This window comes from Mirounga leonina, unplaced genomic scaffold (genome assembly GCF_011800145.1).
Source record: "Mirounga leonina isolate KUSES-001 unplaced genomic scaffold, KU_Mleo_1.0 Mir_174, whole genome shotgun sequence".
Taxonomy (NCBI): Eukaryota; Metazoa; Chordata; class Mammalia; order Carnivora; family Phocidae; genus Mirounga; species Mirounga leonina.
Genome location: NW_023270451.1, coordinates 20,567,869 through 20,595,558, shown reverse-complemented (window position 1 = coordinate 20,595,558; position 27,690 = coordinate 20,567,869). Strand labels below are relative to the sequence as shown.

Below are 27,690 nucleotides of genomic sequence, written 5' to 3'. Positions count from 1 at the left end.
TGCAATCATGACATTAGTACTTGGTGATTAGTACAGAAGGATTTATGATAAAAAGCAAGGCTCCTGCCCCAGTTATCCATATTTCCAGTACTCAGGTACAACTTCTTCTAACCCTGTTTTTGGTACTTCTGGTAGTTTGATCTGTTAATCTAGATAAAATGCTATGCTCTATTTCTTGATATTTAAACTTCAGATACCTGTTGACTTCCTGCTCTGAAAGATGAGTATTTAGCTCATTAATACTGCTCCCTGTTCATTTCCTTCACCTTTTGTTAGCTAGGACTATTTTTATTTCATATAATAACTTAAGATAATTTATCCTTAAACATCAGTTTTTTGTTCTTTCATTTTTGGCAGTATCTCTTGATTCCCCATTTAATAAGAGAAGGGTATTTTATCCCCCTATCCTTTGTACTCCTTTTAACATTACAACTTTTATCGTCTACTTTGTTAAAGTTGTTAAACATTTGCATTTTGTTCTGCAACCACAACTGTACATCCAGTGTTATAACTCCATGAGGTCAGAGGATTCTTTCTTTCTTAAATACGGACATCTGGATTCTCATTTCTTACTCTGCATCACTTTTTAAAAATTGTACTCTATTTTAGTGCACTTCTTATTTAGACCATGACGTTTTCATGCTGTTTTGTTTTTCCTGGAGTTTACAATTGCCTTTCTATTTTTTCATGCACTGTTTGCCTTTATCACAGCCTAAACTTTTTTTCCAAACACTATCATACCACCCATTTCTGTTGAATTGCCCATTTCCTGAAGTTTCTCTGAAGTTTTGGTTTACTCTTGACTGGTTATTTACTGGGCCTGATGAACAGTTCTCTTCCTGAGACTTTTTCACTGCTCCTTGGGTTAGAGCCACTTATTCCTGCATCCTGGCCTTTCCTCTTTTGTGGTTCACACCCTTGTTTTGCTAGTATATGTTTGCAAGTAACTTCCTAAGAAATTGTGTATGGAAGATAAGCTTTCTGAATCCTCACCAATTTGGAAACATTTTTATTGTTCCTCACATTTGATTATAGTTTGACTGTTTTTAGAAGTCTAGGATGAAAAATTTTACCACTGAACTTGAAAGCCATTGTTCTCTCTATGTTCGTTGTTGCCAGTGAGAAATCATCTGCCAATATGATTTTCTAATTAGTTTTTAGTAACTTTTCTGTGTGGGAACTACTAGGATGTGTTCTTCAGAAATATGTGTCTATGTGTGGTCCTTTTTAAAATTAAATTTGCTGGGGGTGCCTGGGTGGCACTTCAGGTTGAGCGTTCCACTCCTGGTTTTGGCTCTGGTCATGGTCTCAGGATCATAGGATCAAAGCCTGCATTGGGCTCCACACTCAGTGGGGAGTCTGGGAGTCTGCTTAGGATTCTCTCTCCCTCTCCCACTCCCACTTGTGCTCGCTCTCTAAGATGAATAAATAAGTCTTTAAAAATTAATTAATTAATTAATTAAACTTACTGGGCATTCCAGGAGATCTGTATGCAGGTTTATTTCATTTTACTTTTAAAAATTACTTCTTTATTTGTTCTATTCTTTCTTTCTGAGGTTCTCCTGCTAGTCAGATATTTGATCTTTTAGTTGGGACCTTGAAGTCTCTTAAAGTTCAGTTTTACAAATTGGATCTCTATGTGTGTCTTGCCTTCTTTTCCTCTATTTTCTAACTATTCTGTTTGCTTTGGTTTTGTTTTGCTCTATATTCTAAAGAAATTTTCTCTATTATTTTCCCAACTGTTTATTGAATTTACTCTTGGCAATTATATTTTAACCTCAAAGTATTTTTGTTGTTGTTATTCTCGGCTTGCTTTTTTTTTTTTTTTTAAAGCATTTTGTTCTGGTTTTATGGGTGTAATATGTCCTTGAATAGCTCTCAATGTTTAAAAACTTCTCCATATTATCTTTGTTTTAGTAAATGTTTAGTTTTTTTGTTGTTGTTGTTAAAGATTTTATTTTATTTATTTGACAGAGAGAGACACAGTGAGAGAGGGAACACAAGCAGGGGGAGTGGGAGAGGGAGAAGCAGGCTTCCCGCCGAGCAGGGAGCCCGATGCGGGGCTCGATCCCAGGACCCTGGGATCATGACCTGAGCCGAAGGCAGACGCTTAACGACTGAGCCACCCAGGCGCCCCAAATGTTTAGTTTTTAACTTTGTTTTCCTATTGCTGGATTCTTTCAATGCCTGGTGATGTTTGGCTATCCTTTGCTTTTGGAAAAAAAAAAAAAAATCACGTTTATTGAGATGTAGTTTTTATGCAGTAAAAGACATCCATTTTAAGAGTGTATTTTTTGAGTCCTGACAAATTTATATGCCCACATAACCACTGTCAAAATCAAGATCTAAAATAATTCCATTACCCGAAAAGTGCCCTAAGGCCTCTTTGCAGTCAATCTCTTCCCCCCACCTGGACCCCTGGCAATCACTACTTTCTGTCATTATAGATTTTATTTGTCCTTTCTAGGGTTCTATATACATGGTATCAAACAGCATTGTGTTCTTTTGTATCTGGCTTTCATCACTAATTTTGAAATTCTTTCATGTTTATGATATCAGTAGTTCATTCTTTCCCAGTAAATGGCTTTGACACAATTTGTATATCTGTCCACATGTTGATGGTTATTTGCTTCGAGTTTGGGGCTATTATGAATAATGCTGCTGTAAACATTCATATGCAGGTCTTTGTGTTGATATGACATATGCATTCATTTCATTTGCATAAATACCTAGATGTGGTTTGGTGGCTTGCATGGCAAATGTTGTGTTCAATTTTTAAAGAAATTGCCAAACTTTTCCAAACTGGTTGTACCATTTTACATTTCCACCAGCAATGTGTGAAGATTTCATTTGATTTGCGTTCTGTTCAACACTTGGTATTGTCAGTCTTTTAATTTTAACCATTCCATATAAGGTGTGAACTGAAATTACATTGTGGTTTTAATTTGCATTTACCTGATGACTAATGTTGTTGAACATATTTTCATTTCTTATTGGCAAGTCTCTTACCTTCCTTTGGGAAATATCTATTCGAATATTTGACCATTATTTAAAATTGGGTTATCTTACTGTATTGTGAAAGTTATTTATATGTTTTGGAAAAGTCTTTTGCCAGATATATGTATTGCAGATATATTCTCCAGGCTTATGGCTAGCCTTTTTCTTTCTTTCTTTTCTTTTTAAACTGATAAGAACAGATACTACACTTGATCTTAGGCAAAACAGACGATTTTAATTTTTTCTAAAGTCTGACTTAATCATTCTTTTCTCTGATGGTTTGTCCTTGTTTTATATCCCATCTAAGAAATCTTTGCTTACCCCAAAGACATATATACATATATTTTTTTCTTATGTTTTCTTCTAGGATTTTACAGTTTTTGCTTTTACGTTAACTCTGTGATACATTCAAGTTAAATCTTTGTGTGTGGCTTGAGGTAAGAGTTCGTTTTTCTCCTTGTAGATACCCAGCTGTCCTAGGACCATTTGTTGAAAAGTCTGTGCTTTCTTCACTTTGGATTACATTGGCAACTTTGTAAAAAATCAGTTGACCATAGACATTTGGGTCTACTTCTGGGCTCTGTTTTGTTCCATTGATTTATATGTCTTTTTGCCACTGCCATGATGTTTTATTTACTGTAGTTTTACAGTAGGTCTTGAAATTAGGTAGTGTAAGTTTTCCAACTTTGCTCTTCTTTTTTAAAATTGTTTTTTGCAATTTTGCCTTTTGAAATTTTGCTAAGAATTTTTACATCTCTGTTTATGAAGGATATTATTCTGTAATTGTCTTTTTTCATGAAGTCTCAGATTTTGGTTTTGAGGTAATGCTGGCCTTATAAAATGAGTTGATAAGTGTTTATAGCTCCTCTGAAAGATTTTGTGTAGCATTAATATTAATTCCTTCTTATACCTTTAATAGAATTTACAGGGAAGTTATCTGGCCCTATTATTTCATTATGGGAAGGTTTTAACTACAGTTTCTATTTCCTTAATGGACATGAGGCCATGTAGGTAGAATTACTTTTTGTAATTTGTATTTTTCAAGGTATGTGTGTATGTAGATTTTTTTAGTTTATTGGCATAAATTCTTTATTCTTTTATCTTTAATGTCTGCAGAATCTATAGTGATGACCCTTCTTTCATTCTTCATATTGGTAATTTGTATGTTTTCCCTTTTTTTTTTCTTAATCATACAGGTAGAATTTTGGCAGTTTTATTGATGATAAATCAGCTTTGGTTAATTTCCTTTGTCATTTGTCTGTTGTCTAGTTTATATTTACTTTTATTTTTATTTCCTTTTCCTACTTACTTTGGGTTTAATTTTCTCTTTTAGCTTCCTGAAATAGAAGCTTAGCTCATTGATTTTAGAATTTTCTTCTTTTCTAACACAAGCATTGATGTTGTTTTATTCTCCTCCCATAAATTTTGGAATATTTTGGTTCCATTTTCATTCAGTTCAAAACACTTTAACTTTATTTTGGCGATCCTTCTTTGATCCATGGGTTACTTAGATTTGTGTTCTTTAATTGCCGAACACGTACAGGACTTTTCCTTTCCTTTCTGTCTAAAATTGTGTTGTGATCAGAGAACAACTCTGTATGATTTTAATCCTTTTTCAATTTATTAAGACTCCTTTTGGTCCATGTAGTTTATCTTGGTACATTTTACATTTGATTCTTTTTAAGATATTTTTCATTTCCCCCCTCATTATGTTCACGTTTTCCTTTAGGCCTTTTAGCATATTTATAATATTTATAATATTTAAAAGAGTTGCTTTTATGTCTTTGGTATTCCATAATCTCGGTCTTTTTTTGGGTCTGTTTCTGTTGACTGAATTTTCTCCTGGTTATGGGCTACATTTTCCTGTATGTCTGCATGTTTAATACTTTTTTATTGGATGCCAAACATTATGAATGTTACATTGTTGACAGCTGGATTTTGTTCTGTTCCTTTAAAGGGTGTTGGACTTTGTTCTGATGGACAGTAAAGTTACTTGTGGTTCAGTTTGATCCTTCAAGGCTTATTTTCAGTTTTTAGTTTTTATTTTTGTTCTTTTTATAGGGAGGGGATCTGGTGTAGGCTTTCTTTAGGGTAGGCTGACTACTAAGGCATTAGCCTTTTGTAGTCTTTTTTTCTCTGGCTGGTGGGAACAAACTAAAAAGATTTCTTGCCCTTTGTGAGCTCTAGGAATCAATCAGTTTACAATTTCCTGGTCGTTGTTCTTTCCTCAGAAGCAGTTTTTGTCTGGTCTTGTGCAGTTCCCTATGTGCAGGTTGATATTCAGGAAAGGACTCAGTAGACCCCCCACTTCCCCATGTAGATTTCTGAAGCTCTTTTTCTGGGTGGCTTTTTGTTCAGTACTCTGTCTTACAAATTTTAGTCACCTCAGCCTCCTTGTCTTCTTAGCTTCTTGATATCTTCCTACTCACCTCAGTGGTACTATAGTCCTCACTTTGGTTCCTCCTCCGTGTGCCTGTGGTCTGGAAATTGCCTCCACACAGAAAGCCGCCAGGGCAGTTTTGGGCTTCCCTCATTGATATCCCTTCTCTCAGGGATCGCCAATCTATACTGCTTAGAGTCTGGTATCTGAAAACAGTTGTTTTATATATTTGTCCAGTTCCTAGTTGTTTGTGGCAGGTAAGTCTGAACCCTCTTGCTCTCTTACTTCCTTGTATATCCATTAATTTTTGTTGTTGTTGTTTTGTTTTTTGTTTTTTATAAAAACTGGGTAGCTATTATGGCTGTTAAATAAGACTTTTTCCTCCCTGCTAGATCTCATTTCTTTATTCTTTTTTTTTTTTTTTTTTTTTAGATTTTATTCATTTATTTGAGAGAGAGAGAGAGCACAAGCCAGGGGGAGGAGCAGAGGGAGAAGGAGAAGCAGACTCCCCGCTGAGCAGAGAGCCCAATGCAGGGCTCAATCCTGAGACTCCGAGATCATGACCCGAGCTGAAGGCAGACACCTAATTGACTGAGCCACCCAGGTGCCCCAAGATCTCATTTCTGAGTAGAAATTCTGGGAGGCTCATTTGGAGTAGGGATGGAGTATCTTTTATCAGGCTCAGTTGGAGTAGGGGTGAGAGTATCTTTTATCAGGCTTTACTTTTGAGTGAATGGGAAAACTGGCTGTCAGGATGAGGAAGAACCCCCAAATGCCATAACAAGAAGGGTTTTATCCCAACGTCTTTGGTATGGGGATGACAGTGGGGATGCCGACCAGTGCAGTTACCTGGTACAGACCTTCCTTCAGTTGACTCCCCTGCTTTGGCTGCGTTTCTCTCTCCCTTTCTCCATCACACCTGCTGGCTCAGTCCGGCTCCTGCTTCCTCCACAGTGCCCTCATAGCTTGTTCCAGGGCACTGGCCTTCCCTTCAGTAAAAATATTTGAGCATGCCCCTGATAGTCACTGACTTATAAAAATTACCTCTGAAACAATGAATCATGGAACACTACATCTAAAACTAATGATGTAATGTATGGTGATTAACATAACAATAAAAAATTTTTAAAAATTACCTCTGTATGCAGATATGTATATATATAAATGCACAAAAGTGATGATTTTGAAATGAAGAAATAAAAAATAGTCCATAATTAAAAGGTATTTTCTTAATGTGGTTCCTGAATTACATGTTCACCCATCTAGAGACCACTATCTTTTTGGTGACTTTCTCTGCCAATTTCCTCGATCAACTTGCTTCTATTTATTTTCAGTCATCCAGAAAATCTACTAAACTCTCAGTTTTTTGATGGCATCTTTCTTTACTTACGGGTTTTATTTCTTTTTCTCTAGCAGTATATTGAGAAAGACTGGAGGCAAATGTTTGCAATGGGTCTGCCATTTTTTTTGTCGTTGTTGTTCTTTTTTTTTAGAGAGGGAGTGGGGAGGGGCAGAGGGAGAGAGAGAATCTTAAGCAGGCTCCACGCCCAGCACAGAGCCCTAAGCAGGGCTTGATCCCCCAACCCTGAGATCATGACCTGAGCCGAAATCAAGAGCTGGACACTTAGCGGACTGACCTGCCCAGGCGCCCTGCATCTGCCATTTTGAAGTGGAAGTCCCATCTGATATATTTCTTAAAGTAAAACATTAAATAATTAAAATGTCATTATTTCTTGCAATTCAGTTTGCTTTCCTGAGTGGGAGCAAAAGGATGTCGCTAAAGGTAGTGGCCTGAGAATTGCTTATAACCTGTAGGAGGTTTTATTTATGCAGCAGTCTTCACATTTGGATAGATCAATAGTAGTGTGAGTCAAGGAAGTAGCCCGTACATTTCACCAGGAGCAAAAATAAGTTGAAGAACACATGCTCTGGAGACATATGGAAATCATGTGAGATAGACTTTTCCCCTATTTTTGTGACATTCTTTAATTTTGCGGACAGCCTGGAAAAGAGCTGTATATGTAGAAAGAACATTGTCACCATCTTCCATTTGCCTGTTGGACCTGGTGATCTACAATCATAGTCATTCTCGGTTTTCATACTAGGTTTTCATATAGCATTTCTAGGTTTTCATATAGCATCCCAACAGCTGGTGTAAACCCGTAACATGCAGTAACTAATTTGACATCATAGTGGAAATGTTAGCCAATTGATTTTTCTTCAGACAAACCAACTGAAAAAATAAGCCCACTATGAATTAATTCTTTGCAGGAATTTCCCATGTCTGATGATTTAAAAGAATAAATTCTGCATGTAAATGAATCATTACAAGCTTAATTGAAGCTTGTTGGATACTCAAGATTACTCACTGTGGTGTGTTTCTGATGGAGACAGGAAGTGAAAAAGCAAGGTCTATGAGATTTTTTTTGTGCATGAAGTCTCAGCCAGTCTTTTTAATGTTTCTCATTGAGGCTTTGTCGCTAGGGTAAATGACTCAAGGTATCTATTGCCGCTTAGCTGTTTTTTAAGGGGGAATTTCCCCCCACGCTCCTCCCTTCCCCAAAATAGCTAATTATATACTGGAAGTTTCAGTACATTGTTCACAGTTTGTGAAGTCAGCATATTTCTGGAAGCTCGCTGTGAATGTAGTTCTTAGCTGTACTGATGCTTTTGTTTCTCCATCTCTGCAGCCAGCACTGTACTGTAAGGACACAATTCTATCGCTATTTTTTCCCTCACATTTGATGTGGTAGTTTGCATACAGCTGCAGAGTAGACAGTTACCTTTGAAAGGAACATTTGGCTGCTCTAATTTGATTAAAGAAAACCACCTCAATCATTTCTAGACTGAGAACGTTTTCATTTTAACTTGGCAGTGGGAGTTGGGAATGTACTCACTGCGCTTAGATATGTGGGGGAGCAGCCGGAACAAAACCAACTGCTCGAATGGAGACAGCTTTGGTGCAGTTGTTTTTGTTGTTTTTGTTTTGTTTTGTTTTTTTGGGTTTTTTTAAGGCAAGCAGTGTTATATATGATTGATTCTCTTTCTCTCTCCCTCCCAAATTTTCTACAGCCTTGATTTTCACCTCTGTTCCCTTTTCACAGGCTTTTCCTTAGCATTTCCAGTAAGCTGATTGTGGCAGGGGTAGAATGGTACCCTAAAGTGATCTGAAGGACTTGGAGGTCCTCAAAAAATTCTCCCATTTCTATATAAAAAGAAAACCCCAAGTCATAAATGATTATGAGTTGGACATGCTTTCTTGGCCACCATTGAGTGGCTAAAAAAGGTTTTCGACCATGCATGCACAGACCAAGGTTGGGAATTTAGTTGAAAGTTGCACAGAAGAGAATTGCCTGCCGTCAGAAGCCTGCAGCCCTAGTGCTAGACTATTATTAATTATCTCACATATGTCTCCTTCTGAGATAGAAGAAAGTCCGATCACCCGGTCAGTATGACAGTTGAAATACATTCTGATGATTGTGGGTTGGCATCCACTTTATCCATGTGTTATTGGAAACAGTTGAGCAGGGGCTTAGTCTGTAGGGTAAACCATGAATGAATTCATGAACCACAGTTCAGCAATGTAAGATATGGTGCTCTTGGGAAGGTACTATGGTGGCATCCTAAAAAGTTTGTGAAATTTTAAATAAAAAGTATGAGGGTACACATGGAGTCTTGGAAATACAACCACATTATTATTAATTGAGCCTTGGATATTATTGATAACCTAAGAGTCGAAGTCAAATGTGGGCTCACATTCACATTCTCCCCCATGACAGTATGACTTGACCACATTATACTTCTTACCTGTCTAAGCTTTAGTTTCTTCATTTATAAAATTAGGACACATATTAAATTATGTTTCTGAATTTAGGTTCCTGTTACGTGTTTGACACTTGGCAAATACTTAGTTACCTCACTGCCTCTTCCTCTCCTCCTTGGTATCACCATTCAACTACTTGGAATGTTTTGAGGGAGAGTGGTGTTGTTCATGGAATGTGTGGCCAAACTCAGCAAAGTCCTCTTGAAATTCTGATATTATGTGCAGCTCTCACTCTCTTAGACATAAATTATTAAGGCTAGCAGGACTCTGTCAAGTCCACCTAGCTTTCCTATGGATAATAAGCCCTAGGCAGACATTATATCAGGTACTAGTTAAGATACGAGCACAGTGGATATGGAAATTGTTCAGCAAATGTTAGCTGTTGGATAGAGTTATGTTGTCATCTTAAATTCTTTTCCATCTTGTGTCATCTCTGGGTGCTAAAATCATTTCCACATTTAATCTCAAGGTTTAATGAAGTCACCCTGGTCTGTTCTTCCTTTTGAGAGTTAAGGCCAAGAGGCAATCTTCCTGTTTTGTTTTCACACACAGTCGGGAGAATGTAAATCTTTTTAGTCACGTCTGGGTCATCTAAGTGTACAAAGACTGAAAAGGGACTGAAAGGTAATTGTCCAAAGGCCACGGCTACATCTGGATTTGGCGACCCAAGATTTCCAGTAGATACAGCTTGGTAAATGTAGTTGAATCCCTGGCGAGCTCACAATGCTGATTTGTTCCATAATATAACTGAAAAAATTACCTCAATGCAATAAAATTTTTTGCAGAAAGTAATGCTTGCTGTGTTTGTTTTGTTCAGTTACCAAAATTATAACATTAAACAAGATTTTAAAAGTTAATTACCAGTGATTGAGGAAAAGTTGATTTAATTTGAATACGTTTTGGAGACCTGTAGAGATTCTGCAGAGAAATGCTGAGGACTAATTCTTGATGTCACTTCAAACTTTCTTTTTCCTCAATAAAGTATTACTGTGATATTTCTCATATATAATCGCCTTTTAAAAAACACACTTTTATATAGCCCAGTACTACTGAATACTCTCCATGTCCTGCTGTTAGTGTTCCCAGATTTGTCTTCTTGTGTGGACTCTAATCTGGGTGACAATGTAAACATTCAAATCCAGTGAAATTATTGAATGTGTCTAATGAATTGCGTGGAGCCTGAGACCAAGATTTGGTTTTATTCCGTTTTTTAATAATGAATGTCTAATTCCTTTTTGCCCACGTGGTGGTTGTCTACTTAAGTGCTATTAATAGAGTTATTCTCACAGCTGGGGGGATTGTTATTCCCATTTTATAGATAATGAAACTGACACAGAATTTAAATGTCCTGTTCAAGGTCACCTCGACTCCAGGTGTGATTTCCCACATCTTAGGGTTTTCTGTCTAGTACTACAGGTGTTTTAGTCATGCCGGGATCATTTGGATATGACTGTTTTGGTAATGCCTGTTGGGAATTAAATGCAAATAAACTGGATGCTAGCAAGGGCACACTGATTATTTAAGGAGGAAGCTGGCTTCTGTTACCAGGAATTGGGGTATAATCACTTAATTTGACATATTAAATGCCATCTATATTTTAATTTAATTTTTCTAACAATTTGTTTTAATAGTCATACGTAGAGACAAATGCTCATGGAATTGGGACTGTTAAGGGAGGTTGTTAGGGTTCATGCTGCTCTTTAATGTGGTAGCAGTCGGCTTTCCAGGGCCTTGCCTCCCCTAGGCAGTGAGAAAAGGAAGAGCGTGGCAGGTCAAAGGAAGTACACTCACCTCTGAACCTGGCACCAGAAGTGCTGACGAGCGTGTCACTTACGCTCCTGATGACTCAGCACTTCCTGGTTTCTCTCTGTCGCTGTGCTAGGGCTAATAATATCGAATGACCTTGGTCCAGACTGAGCGTTTCGGGGAACCTTTGGTTTCCTCATCATCAGACATTTGAAATCAGAAATGATTCTTTCCTTTCTGTTGCACGTTAAAATTAATGGTACTAGATATGAGCCGTTGTATTCGCCGATGGATTACGTGCTTTCTGTTCTTAAGATTAGAAGTAGCTTTGGCTCTGGAGTATAATAAATAAATACATCCTTACCTCTCAATGTGAGGCAGTCCTGTTATATATAAAATTCATTTGGTCTTTGTATTGTTTCTGTGCAGTCCGATGACTGGGGCAGAGGTGGAAGGAAATGAAGTTCAAATTACATTTGAAGTGTATTTGCTACATTGATTTTAGGCAAGGCTTAGGGACCCAAGGTGCCGAGCAGGGAGGGAAACTGGATCTGTTCCATCGGGACCCTCATTGCTCTCTGAAGAGTCCAGCACAGCCCCCTCTGTGAGTGAAACCAAATTGTATTTACTAATTAGATTTATATTTAGAACTAGCCAAAATTATTAGACTAAAAAGCTATTAGTATTGAGACATCTGGAGATGAAGCATTTCAGAAAGCCTTGAAAATTTTAGAAAACCTTGAAAATGTTTTAACCTGTTTCCCCGGGCTGTTACAACATTAATTATAGGACATGGTTGAGAGTTTATCCATGTCGACAGCCAATTTGTTTAAAAATTTATGAAGCAGTTTCAAAGTTATTTTATACATTATCCAGACATAAAGTTTCTCTAGAAATGTTTTTATTATTAAAGACAATTTTAAAACAGTAGTTTTACAGTAGTTTTAAAACAGTAGTTTACAGTGAAGAGATACAGCAAAAATAATGCTGTGTTTGGGGCACCTGGGTGGCTCAGTCATTAAGAGTCTGCCTTCGGCTTAGGTCCTGGGGTCGAGCCCCACATTGGGCTCCCTGCTCCGCGGGAAGCCCGCTTCTCTTCCTCTTCCCACTCCCCCTGCTTGCGTTCCCTCTCTCGCTGTGTCTCTCTCTGTCAAATAAATAAATAAAATCTTAAAAACACATAATGCTGTGTTTAAAACAGGTATTTATTATCAAATGCTTCTCTATGTGTTTTAATCTTTACAGAGGCCCCTAAATAGCAAGAATTTAACTGCTTCTAAGTAAGCAAAAGTAAAAACTCCTACAGAAAACATAGCCCTGACCTTTTTGCACATGTAATCCAAACGGAAAGTTCGCTTTGAAGTGGTGTCTTATTACATAATCATACTGAGTGTATGCAGTAATATGTATTCCTTTGAATGTCTTTCATTCAGAAACATATTTTTGTTTATTTGACTATCTTACCAGCTGAAAATGGATTATGTTCTGGTTGTTTCATCTAACCACCCAACTTCAAAATACTTGAGAAATTACATGAAGAGCTTCATTCCAAAGCATAACATTTTCAGAGAGATTCAGACCATTGGAAAATTGACCATGGAATTTCACTCCATAGATGATTAAAATAAAAAAACAAATAATGGGAGAAAATAAGCAGAATTTAGAAACCCAGGTTTTGCCAGACAGAACACCTGTCCAATCAGCAGTAAATTATTTTAAAGAGCATTTACTTTCTAGAAGGTACTTAGTGTGGGTCATTTGTTTCAGACATGTCTACAAGCATTTCTACCAGACTGTTTGGCCAACTCAGCATTAAGGAATAGAGCATTCAGAAGCATCACAAATCATTACAAAGAGTATGAGAATTATGACCAGTACAGGCAAAAACAAATGAAACCCCTTCTTTTCTTGGGTGTTCTCTGAGATGCTGCTATAGGAATCTGAGGATGGGTAGCATTTGCTTAAGACTCCCAAGTTTCTGGTGCTGCCCACAGTACAAAAACTGACATTTGATGCCTTTTGCATTTCCTCATCTGCTGATTTAGTGAGCATTCTGCATATTGAGAATTTCTCTGCAAGAAATTCTACTTATCACTAAAAAAACTATATGAGATTTTTTTTTTTAAGATTTTATTTATTTGAGAGAGTGCACAAGCAGGAGTGGGGGGAGGGGCAGAGGGAGAGGCTTGGGCTGGAGCCTAGTGTTGGGCTCGAGTCCAGGTCCCTGGGATCATGACCAAGCTAAAGGCAGACACTTCACCAACCAACTGAGTCACCCAGGCACCCCTCCCCATGTGAGATTTCTAATTTTTGTAATTGTTTGACATTTTTAGGGAAGTCTTTTTGTTGAGTTACCTAATTGAGGAACACTCCAATTAATAAGAAAACCTAGTTAATTGAAAGTTGTCATCTCTTCTGACCATTAAGACCCATTTTCAAAGAATTAGAATATGACAGATATGTTGAACACTAAAACTTATAATTTAATACTTTGTTGATTATTGAGAAAGTATTTCAAGATTTATACTTTATTGTAATCCTTCCCAACTACGGTTACGATGAACATGTCCTATTTCTGCTATTTAGATAATTGCAGTTAATAAAATATTAACTTGGTTATATGACTTGGCTATCCATGAAAGAGGAGAGGATGCCTTACGTCTTGTCTGTTGAAGAAACAAAATCTGTTGTGTTACGTGTTGATTAGATATAAAATTTATTTATTTTTTTAAGAGAGGGAGAGGAGGGACATAGGGAGAGAGAATCTTAAGCAGACTCCACGCTGAGCTTGGAACCCAATGTGGGGCTCGATCTCACAACCCTGAGATCATGACCTGACCCAAATCAAGAGTCGGATGTTTGTCTGACTGGGCCACCCAGGCGCCCCTAAAATTTGACTCTTTAAATCTAGAAATTATGGAGGGAGAGGTTGAGATGGAAGTAGTGAAGAGCAAGCAGGGAGTTTAGGTAAAGAATAAACTCCTAAACACTGAGAAGACAAATGTATAAGACGAAGAAAATTCTGAATGTATAGAGGTAAATAAAGTAGAGAATGACCCCACAAAAAATAAATTATTTCTTAAAGTTTTGAAATATCATGAGTAGGTCAAAATTAGGATGGCAAAAAATTCCTGGTTCTGAGAGAGTTTCCCTAGACTAGACAGAAATGACGTTAAAGAAAGTAGAAGGAAAGAAAAAAACACCTAAAAGTGCCAGAGAGTAATTAAGAATTAAAATGAGTTTGGATCCAAAATTGGTGAGAGCTACAACTTCACTGTGGTTTATCTTAAATTGTTGACCTGTTACCCAAAACCTACATTTGTTTGTTCTTTTCATATTATGTTTTTGGTGGGAAATAAAGTAAATTCATCTTACATTCATCAGCTTTTGGTCTTATAGTAAAAAAAAATGGATAAAAATGTTGTTCTACTTGACATGCAAATAAGAGTTTTTGGTCTGTTCTACATGTAAAATTCCTGTTGGTTTTCATTATTGGCATTATTATATGTGGTATCTTGTGCCTGTTATCCAGTTACAGACAAACTCTTGCATATGTTAAAACGTGAACTGACTTCTTTAAACAGATAAGTGGTAATCAATTTAGGACGTTGGATTCTTCATTTCTCTTTCGCATCCCCACCACTCTTCATGTGGGAACATGTGCGTATCCATTTTGCACTTAATTGCATGTGTTTATAAAGACGCTAATCAAGTGGTTAAGTAGTGATAAAAATAAAGGAATAGTGGTGGTGGGGAATCACTAAAAAACCGTCACTAACGAGTCTGCAGTTGGTAGGGGCGCCTGGGTGGCTCAGTCGGTTAAGTGTCTGCCTTCAGCTCAAGTCATGATCCCAAGGTGGTGGGATCGAGTCCCGCATCTGGCTCCCTGTCACAGCGGGGAGCCTGCTTCTCCCTCTCCCCCTCCCCCTGTTTGTGCTCTCTGTCTTTCTGTCAAATAAATAAATAAAATCTTTTTAGAAAAATAAATGGTCCTAGATACATTCTCAAAATACATTGTTAAATTTGGGGGGTTTGGAAGAGAGAGATATATACATACATATTTTAAAGATTTATTTGAGAGAAAGCGCATGTGCACAAGCAGGAGCAGAGGGAGAGAAACTCAAGCAGACTCTGTGCTGAGCACAGAGCCCCTGCATTGGGCTCTGTGCTCAATCCCACGACCTTGAGATCAAGACCTGAGCCGAAATCAAGAGTCTGATGCTCAACTGACTGAGCCACCCAGGCGCTCCTGGAAGATATATTTTCTATATATTTTTTAAGGGGAAAATAACTATCTAGTTTTACTTGATGTCGAGGATAAGAAGCTTCTATGGATAGGATATTGTACTCATACCTTTTTCAAGAAGGTAGGTTTTCTTAACTTTTTTTTTAGTAAAATATGCATAACATAAAAGTTACCATTTTAACCATTTTCAGGTGTACAATTCAGTTGCATTAAATGCATCCACATTGTTGTGGAGCCATCACCTCTATCCAGCCCCAGAGTTTTATTTCTCCCTCTCTCACAAGAAGATAGATTTTTGTTTATTTTATTTATTTATTTTAAGATTTTATTTATTTATTTGACAGAGAGAGAGTGCACAAGCAGGGGGAGCGGCAGGCAGAGGGAGAGGGAGAAGCAGGCCCCCCGCTGAGCAGGGAGCCCGATGTGGGGCTCATTCCCAGGACCCTGGGATCATGACCTGAGCCGAAGGCAGACACTTAACCCACTGAGCCACCCAGGCACCCCAAGAAGATAGATTTTTTTTTTAAAGATTTTATTTATTTATTTGACAGAGAGAGCACAAGTAGGCAGAGAGGCAGGCAGAGGGAGAGGGAGAAGTAGGCTCTCCACTGAGCAGGGAGCCCGATGCGGTGCTCGATCCCAGAACCGTGGGATCATGACCTGAGCCAAAGGCAGGCACTTAACCGACTGAGCCACCCAGGTGCCCAAGAAGATAGATTTTTAAATGACATTTTGTCACCAGATGAGAACCAGGCAGTAGTTCATGATACAGACAGCAGGTTTAGTGTTATGAATAGAAATAATAGAGACCCACTAAAGCTAGCTCAAGAAAGAAGGATATTACTGTAAATGCACAGGCCCTTCATGAGAATCTTTACACATTTGTCTTCTTAGGACAGGGGATCTGGACTCCAGGACCCTATAAGGAGTGCCTGTGGTCTGTCTTGCACCAGGGAGTTGCCTCTGAGTGTTTGTCCTCACTACTTCCTGTGTGTCTTCATACCCAGGGCTTCCTCATAGCCTTCACATCCAAGGGCCTGTGGTGGTCTTCACAGTTTCTGCGTCTGTGTGAGGTTTTTGGTGTGGTGCCCCGCAGCAGCGTGCAAACACTGGTTTTTAGTTCATATTTCAGAGAGTCTGAGGCTTGGTGTGGGGTGGGGAAACAAGCCCCAGTCTAGGAAAGACTGGATTTTCGCCCTGGTTTTCACATGGTGAAGAAAATTGGTTGACATTTGATTCTTTGTTGTGCTAGCTAACGTCTGAGTCTTTAAGAAGCAAAATACCGTGTTTGTCATGAAAATGCAGCTTTAGGATAATTCTTTTTTTTTTTTTTTTTTTTTTTTTTTAGATTCTATTTATTTGACAGGGGTTTGCGGGGAGAAGGAACAAGCAGGGGGAGCGGCAGGCAGAGGGAGAAGCAGACTCCCTGCCTAGCAGGAAGCCTGATGTAGGACTCGACCCCAGGACCCTGGGATCATAACCTGAGCCCAAGGCAGACGCTTAACCGACTGAGCCACCCAGACGCCCTGCTTTAGGATAGTTCTTAAATCGTTTTGAATTTTGACTAAGCGTTTCAAAGCCATATGTATGTTCCTAAACAGGTTTACAATTGCATGCCAACACCTAACAGTAGCTTTTAGCGATAGACACTTGAAGAAGTTTCAACTTGAGAACACTGAAGATGTTCATGAAGAGTAGGTTGCATGGATGAGCATAATCAGTTCCTGGCCACAGCAATGCATAGAGCTTACTCATTCTGGCGGGAAAGTCATGCTCTTCAGATTGAAAAATTGGAACATCATTACAGAAAATGGATTTTTATTTTAAACCATTGAGCAGAAATGCTGCCTGGCTTCATGATGACTAGAAGACACCTTACGTATAATTAACTCAGTGGCAAATGCTTTTATCAACACACCCAAATGAGCAGCATCTCTTCTGATGCTGGATGACTTGAGCTCAGAGAAGGGGCAACATGGCGGCGATGCTGGAGGGGCAGGCTCCACAGATCAGCTTCCGACCCCTCCCAGGTTTAGCCCTGCCACTCTGTATGTGCCTACTTTGGGGGCACTGGTTATGTGACCAGTTCTCTTCCACTGATGCTGTAAGCACCCTTGAATTGAGAGAAAGGGCTATATGTTTTTTAGAGTTGAAGAAATTACAGACTTTCAGAGCTACTCATTCATTTGTTCAGTCTTTGAACCGGGATTATCTGTACAAGCACTGCTTGACCAGTATTTCTCTCCCAAGATCCCATTACAGCAGTGGTCTTCAGCTGGGAGCAGTTTTACCTCTCGGGGGATATTTGGCAATCTCTGGATGCATTTTCTTTGTCATGGCTGGGGAAGGGTATTGGTACTAGCATCTAATAGGGGAAGGTCATGGATTCTGTTAAATATCCTGCGAGGCACAGGACAGCCCCTACTGCAAAGACAACGCAAAATGTTGATAGTGCTGAGGTTCAGAAGGCCTGCATTACAGAAAGGCACTGGTTAACATCAATTTGTAGGAGGCAAAAGATAGTAAAAGTTGGTGGTATAAATTAGGGGAAACACAGAGGCCCAACACTATTTAGCATTGATAAGGTTAACATTCATCTAATCAGCACCCTGATGTTAGTCTTTCCCTTACCATCAATGGGTGAGAAGAGGAAAACCCAGAGTAGGGATAACTTTCTTCCTTACTTGTTTAATTGGGAGCGAGATGAGATGGCTGAGATGAATGGAGCTAAGGTCAACTGGAAAATTTGGGATTTCCTTAAGAGTGTGGTTTGGGACTGGAATCCACGATGAAGGGCAGAACTAAAAGGTTGTTGCATTTGTCCGTTTACTGAATTTTCATCAGTTTTATTTTAGTCCTGCTAGGGAATCCGAGGTTTCTGAAAAAGGACTAAGGAAGTGGCACAGCTCCTTTGACCCTTCCTTACAAGAGGATACACTTATCCTCAAGTGAAGAAAGCCTCAGGTAGTTCCAGACAACTGACACCTCTGATTAGAGCCCTCTCCAGCTTCTGGATGCATCGCCTCCTGTCTATTCTTTACTGTCTTTCGTATCACAGTGCCTGGCCTATCAGGTTTTATGGTTTTCCTTCCAATGCCTCCATTTATAAAATGTCATTAACCCATATGAGGGGATTAAATAAAATAACCAGTGGAGAAGAACTCCCAAGATGAATTGAAGTGAGTGATTCTGAAGTTTATGAGTGTGGTAGATGGCATCGATAGGTTGAGTCTTCACCTGTTTTTCTCTTCCTCTAGACTTGACCCTGGAAGATTAGTTTCCCTTCTACTTGACGTGGTCTGATATTAACCAAGTCCGAGAGGTTTACCTGTAGAGTATGCACTTGTCTTCAGAGGTTAGGCTCTGATCTCATCAGCTCCATTAAGAGCATTTCTGGAAATGTAAGCCTTCGTTGATCATTAAGTTTGTTCCCCCTGGTTTAACTCTGTGTTCTGTCTTGTCCTGTGGGGCCCGGGCTTATGTCACATGTGCATGTCTTCTTCCCTCAACTCTAATGAAAGATCTTTGTGGATAGAGCTCACGACTTTTTCTTTGGTGGTTAGCATGCTGCTGAGCATACTGCAGGTGCTTAATAAATGCTTCTTTGGTGGGATTGTGTGAGATAATTCTATCTCTTTAGAAATTACATCAGAATAATATGCACAAAGGCAGTCACAATGATGGGGTATTAAAAAAACTTGAAAAGATTAATTACTACCAGCCATCCTAACATGGGGTAACACGGGGAACGGTAGCTTTTAAAAATAGTATGAGAACATATGCAGAAGTGAACACTATCCCTCAATAGCAGTAGTTTCTCAACCGAGGGAGATTTTGCACCCAGAGGACATTTGGCAATGTCTGTAGATATTTTTTGGTTGACAGTTGGAGGGATACTATTGGTATCTAGTGGGTAGAGCCAAGTATGCAGCTAAACACCCTAAATGCACAGGCCGGTTCCCCACAACAAAGAGTTGTCTGGCCTCAAATGTGAATAGTGGCCTGGTTGAGACATCCCAGTGCATAGCCTTGTGTGGACACCACCATGAACGTCCTTTACCACCTAAAGGAATGAGAACAAGCAAAAAAACAGTGCCTATTTTTATATGGAAGAAACTATTATATATTATAAACTCCTAAACAGTGCGAACTGCAGCTATATACATAAACCAGAATGATCTGACAGTTAAAAAGATGTGTGATAGCTGCTCATGTAATAAACGGCGCTTTATGTCTTTGGCCGTGACTTTGGGAGGAGAGGACAGTAAGTTGAAAGAATTCTCTTAAGGGTGTATGCACCTTTCCATGGTTTTAGAAAATGATGGGCCTTTGCTAACCCAGAAAGATGTATTTGAACATTACATTTTTGAAAGTCACATTTTTAATACGCTGGAATTCCTCCGACAGGTTTGATAGAATGCTGTGAAGCATGCGTCCTTCTGTTTTTTCAAATATTTTTAAAGCTTCCTTGAAGAATGCTTGATAATTTTTAAGGTATAAGAATAATGTGCTTTCCCTCCTGAAATTAACTTTGGGAGGTACTTTTGCTGCATTCAGTGGCAGAATGGTACAGTGGGAAGGACCGTTCACAGAGGGATCCTAGATGGGTCACCTTAACCATGCCCACCCCACAACCCCCACCCCCCAGTTTGCTCATTTTCAAAAAGGAGGACTAAGACTTGATGACCTTGGCTTTAAAATTCTATGTTCCTATAATTTTAGTATCAAATAGTAAAAAAAGAGATTGTTTGTGCAAAGTTTTTTATGAGAGAAATTTTGAAGGCATAAATTATTCCAGTTTGTTTCTTAGAAACTGAAGAAATAATCCTTTTCTACAAAGGCTCACTCCCAGTGTTTAAAGAAAGAAAGGAATTCCTGTTATAAGTAAACGTTGTCCCCACCTCCAAACAAAATAAAAAGGGTCAAGTAAAATTTACAACTGATTTTAAAATGTCATTGTTAGCTAATTTTGAAAATTTTTGCCTATTTTCTTCTATGTGTTTATACTTAAGTATAAAGAAAACATTTTAATAGTACTAATAATGCTGAGTTTTTCACACTAGCTTCCAGAAAATTGCTGTTTGTAGAGGTGTAAAACACATTTGAAAGCTTTATTAAGGTTTTTAGTCTACCATTTAGTAAGTTATTGGGCTCTGAATGAAAGGATGAAGCTTTCCTGTTTGCTGCATGGAAAATTAAATGGAACTTTGAAATTTCCTCCTTTTTCCTAAAGTGGCAATTGAGATATTCACAAAATTGAGGATGTTATAATATGCCAAGAAATGAAGCTTGCTTTTGTGGTGTCTCTGTTCTGAAGAGACTGGGAATTTGGTTCTGGTATATTCCAGTTTCCACAGGGGCGTATTCTAGAACTCGGTATCAGGATTGCCTGAGTTGAAGATGCTTTTTGGATGGACCCAAAGATGCTAAGACATCCAGTTACAGTTTGGATCTCATTCCCAGAGTTAATGTTGCCTACAGAGAATCGCAGTATGTGACATGGGATACATTCATAAAATAGTGTCTTTCCACCTAGCAGAGGTTAACTGAGAACCTCTTTCCACCTAGCAGAGGTTAACTGAGAACCTCCTGAGTGCAAGGTACTTAATATAAACAATATGTACAGTGGGGAATCAAAAAGTGTATTAACGGTCCCTATTTTCAATGAGTTCATGACCTAGCAGGAGGAAAGACAGAAGGGACCCATGCAAACTACTATAATACAAAGAATAAAGTAATACGGACCATTCGGAGTCACAGATACAATTCTAGGCTACCTCAGAAGAAGAAATTGTTTAACTTGTGGGAGCAAGAAAGTTAGACTCCACAGAAGAGGTGAACAATGAGCAGAATCACAAAAGTGGAGATGAATGACGTATGATGCATGGCAGATGAGTCTGAGGTGTTGAGTTGACCAGAGCGAGAGGGGAAAGGAAGGAAGTAGTAGAGATACGCACAAGTGATGGGAATAATAAGAGAATAATAGAATAAACCAGGTTGAAATAGAATCTAGAGACAAGCAAACTAGTTAGGAGATGGACCATTTCTTGGGGAGAGAGAAAAAAAATGGTGGCCTAAATCGGGATAATTTCCCCGAAATGAGAGGAAAGTATGAGAGAGTTGAGTGCAAGAATTGGCCAGTCTGGGTAGCTGGTTGGGTGTGTGGGTGAGCAGGGCCATAGAGTCAGCAAGATGAATTGGGGTTGGTTAGCCTGAGTAAGAGAATGGTGGTCTACTCTTAGAAATAGGACTCCCAGGAGAAGGGGTGGGTTTGAGGGACACCAATGAGTTCTGTTTTGAACACGTTAAGTTATATGTGCTCTCAGGAAGTAGCCAAGGCAGAGTTATAGTTGAAGTACAGGAAATTGCAAGCTCCAGAGAGGAATCCAGAAAACCTGTAACATTCTTAAAGGAGACATAGATCTTTTTGAGTCCCACATTTGGAATACCATATTGTGCATAATGTGTCCCACCACAGGGAGCAACCCACAAACACCCCATGTGCAAACTGAGCACACGAGTAGGCTTGTGTCACCAGCTAAAATTAAAATGCCTTGTTAACACACACCAGTTTTCACAAGCACAGGTTTTTTTCAAATCATGCCTCAAACAATTGCTGTCCGTAGTTGATCTTGAGGTCACTGTCAAATTGGATACAACATATTAAATCAGTGACTGAGCAAGAGCACCCATATGTTGAGGGAAGAGTAAGACTGAGAATGGAACCTCAAGATTACCTGCATTTAGGATTGAAAGAGAAAAAAGAGTCAGAGAAGAAGGCAGAGACCAGAGAAGGAGAGGGAGAAAAGCAAGATAATTCAGGGAAGTCTTGGGAGGGGAGAGTTTCAAGGAGAAGGAGGCATTTCCTTCAGGTATCTCAAGTGCTGCCAAGAGGTTGAAAAGATTGCATTTAGTAGTGGGAAGGTAGCAGTATCTCTCTGAGAGACAGATTTTGCTGGAAGAGAGAGAAAGGGGGGAAGCCAGGTCACAGATAACAAAGGAATGAGAAAGTGTAGCACAGAGTAGACTATCATTAAGTAAATTGAGGGGATGAAATGTTGTTAGAATGACAACCAGGTTGAAATAAAAGTGGTTTAACTTTTTTGGTGTCATTATACAAAGGAAATATGGGTGTGTTTGTAGATGCAGAGGAGAGTTTGGAGAGGAATGATAAAGAATAAAAACTGAGGGGCTCCTGGGTGGCTCAGTCGGTTAAGCGTCTGCCTTGGGCTCAGGTCATGATCCCAGGGTCCTGGGATCAAGCCCTCTATTGGGCTCTCTGCTTGGTGGGGAGTCTCCTTCTCCCTTAAGTTCTCTGTGTGTGCTCGCTCGCTCTCTCTCAAATAAATCTTTTTAGAAAAAGTAAAAATTGATGAAATGAGGACTTAGCAGAGGGTGGAGGGCACAGTTGGTGGCGGGATACCTTTTCTTGGAGAGGAGGATACTTTCGTCTGAAACATGAGGGATAGAAGACCCAGGAATGAGGCAAATGGCTTTGATTTTCTTCTCTTACAAGAAAAGACCATATGCAGAGAGCAGGGAGGAATTGGGAGCCCTAAGTGAAGGCTGAAGGAAGTGTCTGGAATTAGGCAGAGAGGGTGGAGGAAGAAAAGCCACATGTTGAAGACCAGGAAGTGGGAAAATTGGGTGTCCTAAGAGGGTGGAAGAATCTAAAGTGATTAACATCCCTGAAGCCCCTTAGCCATAGAGAGAGTGTCCTTCATTCAGCTATAAATGAAGGCTTTATAATGTGCTAAAGGTATGCATCAAGAGAAGCCTTGTGCTTTAAAAAAAATTGTTCTAATACGTGAAATAAAAACTAAAATTCTTAAGATTAAGTCATACTCATCATCATCTCACAACTAATCTTTAATTGAACACTTAACATGTCCCAAGCCCGATTTTGCCTATCATGAATGGTTTCATCTTTACAGCAACCCTGCTGAGTTTACCTTAAAGTAAGTAGTTTCCTTGTTTTGTATTCTTTGTTTATTGTTTAAAAGCTAGACGTGTGTGTATATATATATATACACACACACACACACACACACACATAATATATATACACACATCATTTTTTGGCATATGCTAAGAGTGGATTAATTAACTTATGTGTACACACTTCAAAATTGGGTATGATATTTGTAAAAGGGTGATATATTTTATAAAAATATAGATATAAAGTATTTTTAAGAACTCTTCATAAAAGAGCTCAGTTTGTCAATTATGCTCATTCAGCAGCACATATACTAAAATTGGAGTGATACAAAGATTAGCATGGCCCCTGAGCAAGGATGACACGCAAATTCGTGAAGCTATCCATATTAAAAAAAAATTAATGCACTCGACTGGGCTTAGTAAGAGTTGGGTGAGCCTTCCATAAAACAGTTACTATTTGTTGAATTTCTTTTTCCTCAAAATGTTAACTTAGAGTTGAAATGCAAAAGAAGAGATTTGATACAGCATTTTGACATTTGACATTTTAAAGTAATTTCATTAGATCATCAAGCTCTGAATTATTGAAGATTGTTCTACTGTAAACAGTTCTTTCCATTATCTTTCTTTGAATTAGAAACAAGTTGCTTGCCATCTGCCTGCAAAAAGATAAATGTATTATGCGCTAAAATATACAAAGATTTTGGCATTATGTCTTCTCTGCTTTTTATTAATGAATGCTTTTGTTTAGTCTTACATCAGACCGAATAGAACAGATTTGTGTTTGGAATAGTTTAAAGCCAGGAACAAAATTCTCTGTAACCGCGTTGACAAAAATTCGAATCTCACCCGGGAAGAGTCATTTTCTTTTTTTTTTTTTAAGATTATTTATTTATTTAGGGGCACCTGGGTGGCTCAGTTGGTTAAGCGACTGCCTTCGGCTCAGGTCATGATCCTGGAGTCCCGCATCGGGCTCCCTGCTCGGCAGGGAGTCTGCTTCTCCCTGACCCTCCTCCCTCTCATGCTCTCTGTCTCTCATTGTCTCTCTCGCAAATAAATAAATAAAATCTTAAAAAAAAAAAAAATTAAAAAAAAAAGATTATTTATTTATTTATTTGACAGAGAGAGCGAGAGAGGGAACACAAGCAGGGGGAGTGGGAGAGGGAGAAGCAGGCTTCCCGCTGAGCAGGGAGCCCGATGCGGAGCTCGATCCCAGGACCCTGGGATCATGACCTGAGCCGAAGGCAGACGCCTAACGACTGAGCCACCCAGGCGCCCTGGAAGAGTCATTTTCAATCTTATTTCTACCCCAGCACACCCAAGGAAGGAAGTAGACTCCCAGAGTGGCTCCCAAAGACAGTGATTCCAGTCATGTGGAGACAGTTTTGCTGCCTGCTCTATCTCCAGTGTTGGTGCATCCAAAGTGCCCAAGAACCTACTCTTGATTAATTGGCTGGTTCTCAGTGGAGGGTGAGGAAGAGGTGTTTGACAAGGCCCACAAGGGATTCTGTATTATTTAGTCCTCACCCTTCAGCATTACCCACCCCATGAGGCAATTCATAATTAAAACATTTCAGTATAAACCAAGTCTAGTATTAGCCTTCTCAAAAGTGCTTCTATGTGCTGCCCGAAGAGATTGTCGCTTTCGAAGGTCTTCTAGCAAACCCGGGTAAATATGTGCTGAGGTATTGTCCTTATTCTTACAGTGTAAAGATTGCATGAATTAGAAGTCAAAATGCAGAAACATTCTGTGACAGTGTGGAGAAAAAGTATGTCTCAAGGTCAAGGTAACCACTGTTGCCTTTTCAGGAGTCAGTCAGAATGATGGCTGGCTGCCCACAGACAGGGAGCCAATTCTGTGGTGTGGTTGCCATGTTCCAGGATCTGCCTGGCATTAAAGGCTGGAAGCCCAATTTTATTAGTATACCTAGAGGGATTGAGAGTCCAGGGATGACCGACTCATGCCAGCCTCATAAGAAACCGAGGTTTGAACCAAAATGTTGATTTAGTCTTTTCCAATAAAAGCTGTACTTTTCGAGTGTGCTCAGATCTGCCAACCAAGGCATTGCCTTCCCTGCGTGCTTATCTGTGGGAGAGCCGGATTATAGTGGGACCGTGGCACCGTGCGTGTGGGACCCATGCGGGGAGCAGGCTGATGATCTTAATGTCTGATGGCCTCCAGCCCTGTGCTCAGTGCACCCGTTTTGACTGTAGGGGAGGAAGTTCTGTTTGTCACACAGACTCCCTCACCTGTGACAGGGTCTGAGCCACACTGCCAAGTGGGGTCTTTTCCAGAGTTTGCTTTTGTAAAGATGAAATATCGGCATTTTGTAGAAGTAAGTTCGATTGATTACACTGTGCTCTGTTAGTTGCTGTCACAGCTCTGTCCCTTAGATTTGAAACACTCCTCGTCTCTCGGGGCTTTGCTGTCGGCAGCTCATCCTCAACACTTACGCTGTGATTTTCCCAGCTTCTCTCTTAGAGTTGTCCCTTCATTTGAAGGAACAGGGGCTAACACGTTTTCTGTCCCACGTCCTACTTAGGCATACTTTTGTGTCTCTTCATTCAACGGAGATCCCGGACTGAAAACTAACCTCCGACAGATAACTTTTTGGCATATCATTTAACAGTGGCATTTGAAAAATGTGCAACTGGTATATAAGTGAAGTACTTTAGAGTTCTCTAGTATTTTTCTTACCTCCGTGGTTAACAAGTACTAAATTCTAAATTCTGTACTTTGCTGTTTTAGAATTTCCATGGATGATTTTCTTTTGAGTATCTAAAAAATAACATGTATCTATTTAAGGGGGAAATGTCCTACTCTTACCAACTCAGTTTTTCTTTAAGAAACCGCTATTCTAATTCTGAAAGGGAGTATATGCTGTATCTGAAAAACATAGAGAAGTGAAATATCAAAGAAGGAGGTCAGAAACAATAAAATACAGTAAATAAACAATATTTATACATTTAGCCACTTGCAAAATAGGGTTATATCTCAGGTCATTCTGTAAGGATGGTTAGAAAGACTGAGAAGAGACCGTGAACTATCAGGTGTATTATCCTTTTAGCGTGTCAGATCAGGTCAGTAAAAACGTGACCTCAGAGAGCAACTTGTTACCTGCTCATTTCTCTGTTAGTTAAAGGGGGCTGTGTAGCCAGTTTCGCTTTTTGGTTTTACTTTTAACAAAGAAATAGAAGCTTAAGAGGGCAGTGATTAAATATCTACATGTCTGTAACCTTTTAGAAGTTGTATAAGTATTGTCTGTTCCCGGGGTCATATTTTTCAAAACTATTGTTCATTACCTAACAGCATGAAAATGTTTTAAGTGATATCCTATTAACAGCCAGGAAACACTTGTCCTGACATTAGTAGATTCGTGTTTAGCAGGCCAGTGCTGAGCTCTAACCTTTGTATATACTACTTCCATATGCATAATGTAAAAATCTGTAAAATTCTGACCCAAGAGAAACTGGTTACATTAAAATATATGGGTAGTTGTGCTTAGAGAATTGGACAGAATCACGGATGGGTTTATTGGTGTGTCAAGATTGAGACTTGGAAGAAACTGAAAGATCAAATGTGTGCTATGGCGCAGGTTAGTTATCTTTTATTGTTTTCATAGTGCTCTGAATCCAAATTGGGGCAGGGCTTACCTCGGATGTGATTTAGGATATTGAAGTTGTTTGTTTCAGGAAGCTCTCTTTCTGTAGTTCCTTGGAAATTTTTCAAGATGTTGGAAGAGTAAAACATGTTGTTATGTTAAAACATTTTGTGACCTAGTTTTGGCCTAAGTATAGTTTTGTACAGGCAAATACACAGGGGATTTAGGCTTTTACTCTAATAGCTAAATGAACTCAAATATATACTGAATGTAAATTGCTTTGAAGGCGATGGATCACAAGTTAATAGATTCTGGACCTTGTTTTTCCTTTCATGAGCAAGACATTCCTTGGAGTTAAGGGGAGATTTATATTAAAGAGTAGCAAATTGTTTCCCTCTTTTGGAAATAAGCAAAATCACCCTCTGATGATAAAATATTTCTTTAGCCTGTCCAGATAGTTACTGAGGAAAGAAGCAGGAGGGGGGAAATGAGGATAACTTATTTAGTAGCTTACTGTTTAGGAAATGAAATATATTTAATAAAAGTGCAATTGCCTTATAATACCATGTGACTCAAAAATAATGAGACAAAGAAAAAAATGAAAGACACCATACTAGAACTTATATGACCAAATAAATCTTGTCCCACAGGAGGTAGTCCAGTTTTTCTAGCTCTGTTCTAATTGAACAAAACATTTTCAGACTCTTTCGGAATTGTCTTCAGAACTGTTTTATGAGCCAAACCCCAAAATCAACATCTTTACTTTATTATCACACCTCTTTTTGGACCCAAAAGAATATTACTCAGCCTGATCCCCCACTTAATTTATCAGACTTGGCTCAGGCTATTTCCAAAAATACAGTGTGCTCTTTTATAGGACAATCGAATATTTTTATTCATTTGTTTATTCATTCAGTGATGGAGACTCAGCGCCTCCAGTGAGTCAGGTATGTTGTGGTGA

General features: G+C 39.0%; 1 protein-coding gene and 1 non-coding gene across 5 annotated transcripts in view; both read left to right on the top strand.

Annotated features, from left to right (window-relative positions):
- Positions 1 to 27,690, top strand: part of CDK6 (cyclin dependent kinase 6) — a 238,682-nt gene that overhangs the window by 16,137 nt on the left and 194,855 nt on the right. The gene's annotated exons all lie outside the window — the stretch shown is intronic.
- Positions 23,419 to 23,521, top strand: LOC118021483. Its single transcript, XR_004682203.1, has one exon. It is a non-coding gene; the product is annotated as a U6 spliceosomal RNA (small nuclear RNA).